The sequence below is a fragment of the Eptesicus fuscus genome, chromosome 14 (assembly GCF_027574615.1).
Source record: "Eptesicus fuscus isolate TK198812 chromosome 14, DD_ASM_mEF_20220401, whole genome shotgun sequence".
In the NCBI taxonomy this organism is placed as follows: domain Eukaryota; kingdom Metazoa; phylum Chordata; class Mammalia; order Chiroptera; family Vespertilionidae; genus Eptesicus; species Eptesicus fuscus.
Window position 1 is genome coordinate 28,970,801 of NC_072486.1, and position 12,090 is coordinate 28,982,890.

At 36.9% G+C, this 12,090-nt stretch overlaps 1 protein-coding gene across 2 annotated transcripts in view; it reads right to left on the reverse strand.

The window, feature by feature from the left end:
- Positions 1-12,090, reverse strand: part of CDK14 (cyclin dependent kinase 14) — a 513,399-nt gene that overhangs the window by 341,996 nt on the left and 159,313 nt on the right. The window lies entirely within an intron of this gene.

Sequence of the window (12,090 nt, forward strand, 5' to 3'; positions counted from 1 at the left end):
ACACTTTAAGTACTCCATTTTAAATATCCGCACTTGCACAGTCCAAAATTTAACTGAAGTTTTCTGATTCAATCCATGTTCCTTCCTTCCAGAAACTAATGCTTAATAAAATCACCATGCTTCATCAATTCCTCTCAGGTTAAATAAAAATCAAGTAGTCAAAATAGCTTTCTTTGTTTCTCCAGTAGCTCCTTTGTTTCTTTTGCTGAAAAGTCTTCATCTTCAGTCCTAAACTGAGGTCACTCAGTTTCCAAGGACAAATTCACCCTTCTGTCTTCCCTTCCTTCCCTTCCTGTTCCTTCCTTCCTCTTTCTCTCCCTCCCTTCCTCCCCCACCTCTCCCTCCTTTTCTCCTTCCATGTCAACATCAACCATTTCTCCCTTCCACAATTTTTTTTATTAGAGAATCCTAAAGTTATATCTGGTCTGATTGTGTTTTATAATAAAGTGTATTATCAAAATAAAAATTATGAATATTTAACTATTACAAGGTTACACAAGACCAATCCAAAGCAAATGGTTCTTCCAGATGCATTCTAAATGTGTATCAGCTCTAATTAAAAGTAAGAATGCACTAGGGTAGGCAGATAACTTTTATCCAGTCAATTCTGTTAGCAAAGACATGTATACCTATATTGGTCTTCTAGTTAAATGTCCTACTTTCTACCTTTACTGGGCCTAGCAGCATATTTTGTTAATTAAAATAGGTAAAACATGCACACACTAAAAATTTTGTAAGATACAAGAAAGTATTTGATGAAAAGGAAATCTCTCTGCCACACCCTCCCTTGCGGCCACCCAGCTCCCATTCTCTGAGGTTACCACTTACCATTACACACGAACACACACACACACACACACACACACACACACACACACACACACACACAGGGTGGCAAAAGTAGGCTTACAGTTGCTCATATGGAAAATAATGTAATAGTAAATAATAATACAAGAATAAACTCTGGCCCTGGCCAGTGTGGCTCAATTGGTTAGTGTCACCCCATGCACCAAAAGGTTGCTGGTTGGATTTCTGGTCAGGGCACATACCTAGGTTGCAGGTTCAATCCCTGGTGGGGCCACATATGAGAGGCAACTGATTGATGCTTCTTTTATACATCAATGTTTCTCTCACTCTAAAATCAGTAAAAACATCCTCTGGTGAGGATTTAAAAAAATATATAAACTCTGTTTCAGGTACTCACAACCGTAAATCTACTTTTGTCTGCCATACACACACACACACACATTAAATCACACACATACATATACATATACAAATGGTAGTATGCATACAGTACAGTTTTTATCAGTTAACAAATTCATGGAAAACTATATCTTGCTTTTTAAAGATCACAGGGTGTCCCTTTGCATGACTGATATATACTTAATTCAATCCCTACTGATGGGCATTTGGCACGTTCCCAACTTTTTGCTACTAAAACAATGATGCAATAAATATTCCTGGACATGTAATTTCATCTATGTAAAAATAGGTCTGTAAGGTAAATTCCTAAAAATAAAATTGCAAGATCAAAATGTATGTGCCTTTCTAAATTCTAATTCTTATGAATGTTGGGAAATTACCCTGCATGGAGTCTATACCAATTTGCATTTCCTACAGCAAATGATGAGAGCTTCTGTTTCCCTCCCCCTCCCCCTAGCCTAAGTTATCAACCCTTAAATTTGCCAATCTGATAGATGAAAAATGGTTTTTCATTGCAATTTAAATTGCAACTAAAAATCTTTCAAGGTTATGGAACTAGAGAAGGAGAATTGAGTCTGAAATAAAGAATTTGAATGTCTCTTTTTAAAGAACTGAATCCATTAGATATGTTTTTGCTCAAAAAGCTGCCACAGACATGAAACTCAAAAGGCCAAGGCATTTATCACAGCCAAACTATTCTATTGGCATTCCTCATGAAACTCACTGTGGGAATACATTATGGGTTACAGTAATCAAATAAGGAGATCTTATAAGGTCCCATGATGTGCCATCTACATGGTGTTTATTTCTCCTTGTGTTTCAGCTGGAAGGTCAGACCTGCTGCTTTTCTGCCCTGTACATCTCCTCTCTGAGTACATTACTTAAGCGTTCTCACCCTAATTGTGCTCCAGGTACCCAGGTGCAGGCAGAACGTTAATATGCCCATGCGGTTCAACTGGAGACTGTACCTTGTGCTCTTCACTTTGTCCTTTAGGACTAAGGGAGACCTTTGGCGGGGCCTCAGGGTGGGATGCAGTCAGTGCTGACAGCTGCACAGATTTTTCTCAGCCCAGTTGAGCTCATCACTAGCTCCCCGAGGAGGCAGTAACTGATTCCAGGAACTGCTTGGAATTTTCCCCTCATTTGCTGATATTTTCCCCTCACCCATAAAACACACACACAACCTTCTTCCCACAAAGCTTCCCCATATCCCTTGAGATTGTTAACTTATATGTATCATGAACTGAATTCTGGGATACAGGGAATTCATGTTTTTGAAGGTTATATAATTAACCACACTCTCAGACCATGAAGCTATGATTGTCTTGTAATTCACTGAAAAGAGATTAAACCTTCAACTGAGCCAGAATTCATTTTAAATACAGCTAAAAATGGAGCACCTTTAATCTCATAGTCTAATGTGCATTATTTCTGTAGTGAAAAAATTTTTGAACATATTTCCTATGATAACTACATAAAAGAACAAGATGCAGCCCTGACTGCTGTGGCTCAGTTGGTTGGAGCATGGTTCTGTATACTGAAAGTTTTTGTGTTTGATTCCTGGTCAGGGCACATACCGAGCTTGGGTTCCATCCCCAGTCAGGCACGTACAGAAGGCAGTCAGTCAGTCAATATCGATATCTGTCTGTCTCTCTCTTCCTCTCCCTCTCCCTCCACTTCCTCCCTTATCCTCTCTCTAAAATCAATAAGCATACCCTTGGGTGAGGATTAAAAAGAAGAAGAACAAGATCCAGGTTAATGGGATTCTGATTCGGAAGCATAATTCTCCATGAATTAAACCTCCAAGTATTAATTCATTATAGTTATGATCATCACAATAGTTAGAGACAGTGAAATGTTGTGTTACACCGTATGAAAATAAGATTTGTACTAGGTTATTAGCTCCAGGAGAGAAGGAACTTTTTCTGTTTTGTTCACTGTCATGTGCCCAGTGCCTAAAACTTCCTGGAATAGAATAGACTCTCAAAATATTTTATTGAATAAATACTAATAATGTTAATATACTGATATTTCCTTCCTTATACCTGCAAATTAACTCAAGAATAAAGTGTAAAAATCATTGCTCAACATCACTAATTATCAGGAAAATACGAATCAAAATGACATAAGATATCACTTCATACATGTTAGAATGCCTATCATCAAGAAGACCAGAGACAATGGGTGCCAGAGAGAATGTGGTGAAAAAGGAACCTTTATACATTATAGAGGGAATGTATATTGTCCAACCACTATGGAAAACAATATGGAGGTTCCTCAAAATATTAAAAATAGATATACCATACGATCCAGTAATTTCCACTTCTGGATATGTACCCAAAGGAAATGAAAAGATTTCGACAAGATACATGCACTTTCATGTTTATCATAGCATCATTCACAATAGCCAAGACATAGAAACAACCCAAATGCACATCAACGAATGAATGGATTAAAAAAGAAGTGGTATATACACAATAGAATACTATTTGGGCATGAGGAAGAAAGATATCCTCCATTTGCAAAAACATGGATGGACCTTGAACATGTTATTCTAAGTGAGATAAGTCAGACAGAAAAACACAAGTACTGTAGAATATCACTTATATGTGAAATCTAAAAAAGTTACGCCCATAATAAAAGAGTAAATGGTGGTTAACAGGGGATTGGGGGGAGGGTGATAGATAAGAGTGATGGTTTTTAAGAGTGCAAACTTGTAATAAGTAACAAACAAGCCATAGAAACCTATTGCCCAGTATAATGAATATAGACAATAACATTGTACTGTAATTATATAATGTATAATGTGATAAATATCACTACATCAGCAATCATATTGCAATAGATAAATGTATCAAAGCAACAGGCTGTACACCATAAACTTATGCAATGTTACAGGTCAGATTTATCCAAACAGAAAAAAATTATTGCTTTAAAAATTTTCAGAAATCTCACATTTTTATAAAGTTTTCACACCTTTCATGTTTTCTTTTTTCAAATTAAAGATGCAGTCTCTTTGTTTTTGATGCATGAAGATATGGAAATTTTTCATTTCCTTAAAGTTTAGAATTTATAGAATGCTTTGTTAATTAACTTTTTTGTACCCAACAAACATGTTTCAAAACTCTCACTATCCTTTATTAAGACGAGCCCAGATCACTGTATCTTCCTCTTCTCCAACTGCTTGATTGGTTTCCCACTAAGAATCATATTGATTATCAAAACGCTCTTTAACCTAAGAGTCACTATGACTTGCTCTTTTCTTAATTAGTTTTTCTCTATCTGTCTAGACTTTCACCAACTACTGAATCACTCAGTTCTAAAATCTAGTAACATTGTTAAGTCACTGGCTCCACTTTTGGAAAAGGTACTTTTGGGGAAAATTTACAAATTTTCTAATGTTCAATCTTTGGTGCATATATTTCTTTAAACTTTAGTATGGGCTGAAATTCCAAGTTACTACTTTAACAAAATACCAGTTTTTTAAAAAAAGAAGGCTGTATGAAAAATAAACTAAACATTGTACCTAATAATTACCTGTCGGTTTAAGCTATTTTATTAAAGATTAAAAACATAGGCTTCACACACTGACTTAAGTTCTTCAGAATAATTACAAAATTCAAATTGAACCAATAAATTAGAGCTGTTTACAGGAAAACATGGAAGATTCCTCTTTAACAAGTCTTATTAATTAAATCAAAAGCTAATGAACAGAAGGCAATCAAGGCTTGATTGGCAATCGAGACAAATCAGGTAAATAACGTGGCTAAAAATAAATGCTTTAAATTGTGTTGCTATCACCACAGAACATTCTATTATAGAAAACTGACAGGTTTGTGTCTAATTGTTCTAAGCTCTATAGGAAGCCATTTTAATTTCAGAGATTTTCTTGATTCTCTAATTCTTCCAACAGCTGCCATTCCCAGCTTGGTCTCACTGTGACGCTCACTTCAGGATGAATGACTCACTGCTGGAGTCTGCCTGTCAAACTGGACGAGCTGTCAAGTGCAGCAAGGGGGAGAGCCTGGGGAATGCCCGCACACGCACGGAGCTATCCACGCAGAGATGGGACACTGGGTGTCCCAGCAGAGCCAGGTGGATCCAGCTCTCAGAATGGTTCTAATCACAAATGTACATCTCTGCCAACTTCAGAACTCTACCCACAGTCCTGTGCACCCTACGTTTGTAAATAATACAATTCTCTTGTGAGAGGGATGCTTTGACGACCAACGGCCTATTCATTTTTGCATGCATTTCTTCATTTGTTCATTCACATTTTGTGACACCTGCAAAGGAAAACTCTTAGGTAGCTCAGGGTAAATTTCCCAGGTTCAAAAGATGATGCACAAAGAGCATGTCACTACAGGCGAGCAATTCTCAAAGGAAAGCCTGAAGATTTTCTATTTCATTAGTTACCTGAAATTAATAGGATAACCGTATAATAAAACAAAATTACAAATATTATCCCGGTCATCTCTGAAAACAGTGTCCGTGTGCTAACACTGAGAAGAAATTATGTCTGGAGGATATAAAGGAAATTAAGTCAATATACCTAAAAGAAATTTAATATACTCTGGGAAATTTAATATATTCTCCCTCACTCTTCCATTATGATTCTGTCTCAAGAGAAACTGCTAAGGAAAATAATACTGAGTTCAGGCAGATACAATGCTTTTGTTTCCTTACTGCATTAGTTTAGAAGCAATTGAAGAAAAAGTAGCTATTACTAGGGGAGTGATAATGACAAGATGGGGTATATCAAAGACAATACTTTGGGCCAAATTTATAATTTTTTGGCAAAGTCATTATAATATTTTAAAGGTTTTACTATTAGCACTTCTTTTATTAATTCCTTCTTAAGACACAAGTTAAAATGCTAATCATCCTGTATTACATACATACTTCAAAAATGAAAAACTTAAGTATTCATAGCCTTGCTATCCCCATAAAATTCTATTTTTATTCACATGTAAATGAAAATCATTTCTGTGCTATTTAACCTTTGCTATTCTGAAATATCCTAAAAGAGCTATTATATTTTATTCTCAGAAAATAAATTAGAATTCCAAGGTAAGTTGTCAGTAAGTACACCTCATCCTAATTGTTACCAAAATACTATAGAGAGAAGTAGAAGGGGACTAATGCTATTTCTGCTAAATTTGACACCCAAAGATTAATAAGAAAATAGTGTAATGGCTATTTATTATGATGTGCCCAACAGTACAAAAAGTCTGAAGATTTAATACAACGAGAAAAGGGTATGCTCAGACAGCAATTATTACATATAAAAGAAATGATGACTGCTAAAGCTTAATTCATCACTACCAATGTTTTACAAGCTCATGACACTTTGAAACATAAAATTAGAGTGACATACAATGTTCATGGGAGAAAACAGAATTATGTACATTTCAACCATTTTAAACCAGCCAACTTTGCACCTTTCCAAAAATAAAATCTGTCAACAAAGAATTTGAGAATCCCATTACCTTGCAAGTAAAGAAACCTCAGTGATCATTCAGACTTCTGAGCAGACAAAAAGATCCTTCCAGGCTTGATTGTCTATCTTAATCCTCTCACTGCCTAGAAAAAAAAGTAGCCCCTAGAAGACTCTGATGAAACTCAAATTCCCCTAGAACACCCCCCTTCATTTCATTGAGCCAAAAGTTGCTTCCTTTAATTTCCATTCTCCGATTCAAGTTCTGACTCCACAAAGACTCAACTAAATATTCTTCTACAAAACAGACCTTCACTTACTTGTTAATATCCTGCCCCTCATTCAACAGATATTCGAGAGATGATGATTCTGTGTTTGGAATTGGGATGAACAACACAGACATGGTTGGTCCCTGCACTTACATCTCACCAGGGAGACAGACATAATGCAAACTACTAAGAGGCTTAAATGTGTCAAAGGGAGGCAGGAGGCTCCCACTCATCGATGGGACAATTTGAGTGTCACAAAAATAATACCTGTGAAAGAAAGGTATCAAAAAGATCAACCAAAGGACTTGTATGCATGCATATAAGACTAACCAATGGACACAGATACCAGGGAGTTGAGGGCATGAGTGGGGGGCATGAGGGCAATGGGGGATAAGGACACATATGCATTACCTTAATCAATAAAAAAAGAAAAAGAAAAAGAAGAAATATTATGACTAAAAAAAAAAAATGTTTAGGTCCAGAAGTTTATAATGAGACTTAAGAAAACTCACCAGTTATATTTAGAGGGTGCTATAGAATCATCTCATTAGTTTAAAAACTGTTAAATATAGAGAATATATCAAGCATTTACCTTTCTTTCATATATTTTCATATACACTATATCCCAGTATAACCAGGTTGTTGATTTGTGAAAGTTTCTCTTTATAGATGCACTAGAAGCCCAGTGCACAAAATTCACGCATGGGTAGGGTCCCTAGGCCTGGCCTGCAATCAGGGCTGATCTTTCTCAGCTGCCGACAGCCACCCCAGTTCCCAGTTCCCAGTTCCCCATCGGGAAATCAGATCCTGCCATATAGAGAGGTTGGCCTGTGGGCTGGGGGCAGCTCCTGCATTGAGTGTCTGCCTCCTGGTGGTCAGTGTGCATCATAGCCAACCAGTCGTTCCACTGTCAGGTCGATTTGCATATTATGTTTTTATATATATAGATTGTGTGCAACAATGAAGAAATGATAGAAATTGAATAACACCATTTTGCTAACCAAAATCATCAGTGGGAGCAGGGAGGGAGGTGGTGGTGGTGGTAGTTTTTAATATGTTTTTATTGATTTCGGAAGGAGGTAGGGAGACGATAAGAGAGATAGAAACATCAATGATGAGAGAGAATCATTGTTCAGCTGCTTCTTACACACTCCCTACTTGGTATTAAGCCAAAAACCCAGGCATGTGCTCTAATGGGGAATTGAACCATGACCTCCTGGTTCATAGGTCCCAGACTTAGATCCTCCCATTCTGGGTAAAGCAATTAGTCACATGCATGTAGCCCTTGAGGAAATTACTTGCCAAAGAGGAAATAAGAAAGGATTGAACAACTAAAATGCATGAATAACAGATGTAAGATTATTTTTAAAAGTAAGGCAAAGTTATCCAAGACAAAGAATGTTAACACCAAGAGTAGGCACAAAGCATGGGAAAGATGCCAGGACACCACAGATGGAAGGTAGCTGGGTACATATACTCCTGGAAGTACTAGAGAAGGGCCAAGTGTATTTGATAAGAGGGGAGGGTTCCATAAAAAAAGGAAATAAAATGTACTCTACAATGAGTTTTCACAGGTTGATATTTCACATGGTGAGATTTGAAACATACTGTGTTAGTTCTAGACGTTTTCATCCATAACATACAACAGTTTATATCCCTAAATATGCAAGCACTCATCGGCACTGAAAACTAAGAATGAAGAGATGGTGTAAGGATAAAGGAAAAAAATGATTTGGGGTGCCATGAGTGGGTGGCTCAGTTGGTTGGAGCATCATCCCAGTCAGGGCACATACCTAGGTTGCAGGTTTGATCCCTGGCGGGGCGCATACAGGGGCCAACTGGTGTTTCTCTCTTACATGGATGTTTCTATTTCTCTCTCTCTCTCTCTCTCTAAACAAACAAAATCAATAAAAAGATAACCTTGGGTGAGAATTTTAAAAAAAAGAAGTTGGGGTTATTTTTGGTTTTGTTTTTCCCTAGTCCCCCTTTCAAGCACACTTGTCGGGAGAAACATATGAGTTCTTTGAAACGGCTGCCTTTTACATTTCTAGAGAAATCAAATTTTCTCCTTCTGAGGTTAAGTTGCCACTTCAGGTAGATTTTTATCTCCAGTAGCTTTTTCCCATAGAAAAGGCTTCACAAAAGCAGAAAAGGAATGGGTGTACTTCTGGATGATACTATTACTGTTTCCCCTCTCTTAGGTTACTTATACCAGATGGGCCCCAGCTTACAAGGCGCAACTTAATTTTTTATTTTATGATAGTGCAAAAGTGATATGCATTCAGTAGAAACCATACTTCAAATTCTGAATTTTGATCTCTTCCCAGGCTAGCAATATGTACTAGAATACTCTTTAGTGATGCTGTGGCAGTGAGATGATTTTGCCAACTATAGGCTAATGTAAGTGTTGTGATCACTTTAAAGTAGGCTAGCTAAGCCTACTTTATGATGTTTTGCAGGTTAGGTGTATTAAATGTATTTTCAACCTAAAATATTTTATACTTATGATGAATTTACTGGTATGTAATCCCATGATAAGTTGAGACGCATCTATATTTTCTGCCAAATTTTTACATACTATACCTCATACTGTATCTAAACACAAAAATCAAATCCACTCATTCATAATTTTCTTTTTAAAAAGCCTAATTACAGCATCACAATCAGAGTGAGTCAACACATGAACTGGGATTAAAGAAAAGACAATCAAGTCTGATGGTGAACCATAACATTTCATGAATGTTCCCTCTTTCCTGGTACAGGCAAACATGTTCAGCATCATAAGAGAGAAGTTAAGTGTCTACTTCCAGGAAAAAGACTGTCTCCAAGAAGTTAAGTGAGATGCACCGGGAGGCACATTCCTGGTTCACCATGAGGCTCTGAGCAGTCCCCAAACACTCCCTGCCAAGTACTGTGAATCACAGAGATCTTGCACGTTTCCATGCAAACATAGTCACCCAAGATTAAATGAAGTTTGGAATAGCAGGACAAAACAATTAAAGCAACCCTGGAGAGCCATTAAGTCAGGAGTATTCAGAGTTCAGATTATCCTCAACCCAATTACAATAAAGATACCCATGCATGCACACACACGCACACCTCAAGTTTGTGTGATAATCAGAATAGAAATCTAGTGTTTTCTTTTTGGGGTTTGGCTGCAAAGGCCCATGGAGAACCAACAAATAAAATTATTATAAATACACAGTAACTTAGTTAAAGGACTAGGAGACATTTCAAGTCAAAAGTATTATGAGTAATTTCTATTTTCTCCAATTAAAATGTATACTTTCATAATTATATTATGTCACCATTAAATATCTTTAAAATGAGATTAAAAAACAATATAAAGCAAGGCCAAATATACCTAGTTTGATTTGTCTTTTATGACAAAAAGGATTGGAGAACAATGCCATGGCATCATGAATTACCTAAATCTAAAAGATTGTTCTAAAAATAAAAGTAATCCTAGGATGAACGGCTTTATAGGCAAGCAGAGTTGCAAAGTAAAAATGAATCAATTAAGTATAAAGTTGAAAACAATCTACGGTGCCTACATATGTTGAAGATCAGGTTTTATATTAATGTCTTTTGTAATATGTAAATTAATATAAAATATCGAGAAAGACCTTCATAAAAATTATATATAATTAGTATGATAAGATGTATTCTAGAATTACTACCTCCCAACCCTAACAACAGAGCCAGAGTACAAATTAGTTAGCCAAATGAAATAAGTTTTATACACAGCCAATAATTTTAAAACCAAGATAGTTGTCTCTAACTCAAAAATGACACTCCTATGGAATACCCCTAAAGCACCTACTAGTACAGTGTGGCAGGCCCTGGCCAGGGATTTTATTTACAGTGTCTCACTTAATCCCTGTAACACCTCTATGTGATACATTATGAACTCCACTTTATTAAGAAACTGAGGCACAGATCTAACAACTAGAAGCGACAAATCCACAATTTGGATCTAGGGGGTCCAACTTCAGAGCCCGTACTCGTAAGATCTCTGTGTGGTAGCAATAATTAAAGTGTCAGCCGCAGAAGAAAGGCATGCGGTCCACACACTCATACTGGTCCTGCCTGCCACAGAGGCACTCTGCTTACACCAGTACATGTCCTCTTCCAATTATTTACTCCCAAAGCAATGCAACTGTTTTCTAAGAATATTTTACAAATTTCAAAATAAGCCAATATATTTTAGAGTGGATTAAGTAAGTATTATCCCGATTATAAAAGTAATATGTATTTATGGAAGAATAGTTGGAAATACAGAAATATTTCATATCAATAATAATGCCACTGTTCAGAGGTAAGTCCTTCAACACGTATATATCTTCTGGAGTTTTTTTCTATGTGTAGATTTTTCTTAATGGCATCTTACTTTTATATTTGGTCATTTACTTTTTTGTTTGGGTTTAAAAATATGTCCTTTTACTGGATGGGCTGAAATAAGAACCCAGGGAGCGTCAAGGTCAAACAAGCTCACATTTGCTTTTTAAGGAAAATGGCCCCAGTGCTTCCTTTCTTAAAATTTCATGACTCCTGCATTTTGATTTATTGGGGAACGCAACCCTGTTAGACAAATAATAAAAGCCTGCATGGACCTGACAACCACCTGGGGGCAGGACCTATGGGGCAATTCCTCCGAGTGGACCTGGCTACAATTCAGTCTAATGGGTGTGCTCCATACCCAGTGACAGACAACAACCAATCAACTCATCTCCAGGACAATAGGCTACAACCCAAATACATGATCTCTTCAAGAACTGAAACTCACAGTGATCAAACGTCAGTTGAAGAAAGAACTTCCTACGATCCAACTACAAATCTCTATTCCTAAGGACTGTCAAAGCCTCTTCTCATCACACTTAAAGAGCCTAATCAGAGAATTTCTAACCAATTCTCCACTCATTACATAGTTAGCGCTTATCAGTTAAGCCTCTACTAATAGCAGTGACAGGTTCTGAAGAATAAGATATATAAAGTTGACCCTTGAACAACACAGGTTTGTATTGCACAGGTCCCTTCATATGCAGATTTTTTTTTTCAATTGAGCTCAGTCAAATGACCTGCACAGTTCAAACACGCACTGTTCAAGGGTCAGCTTCACGGCTGAGAATCTGAGTATGCAGGGAGCGAACTGCAGTTGTAGTGGGCTGGGAAGTAGCC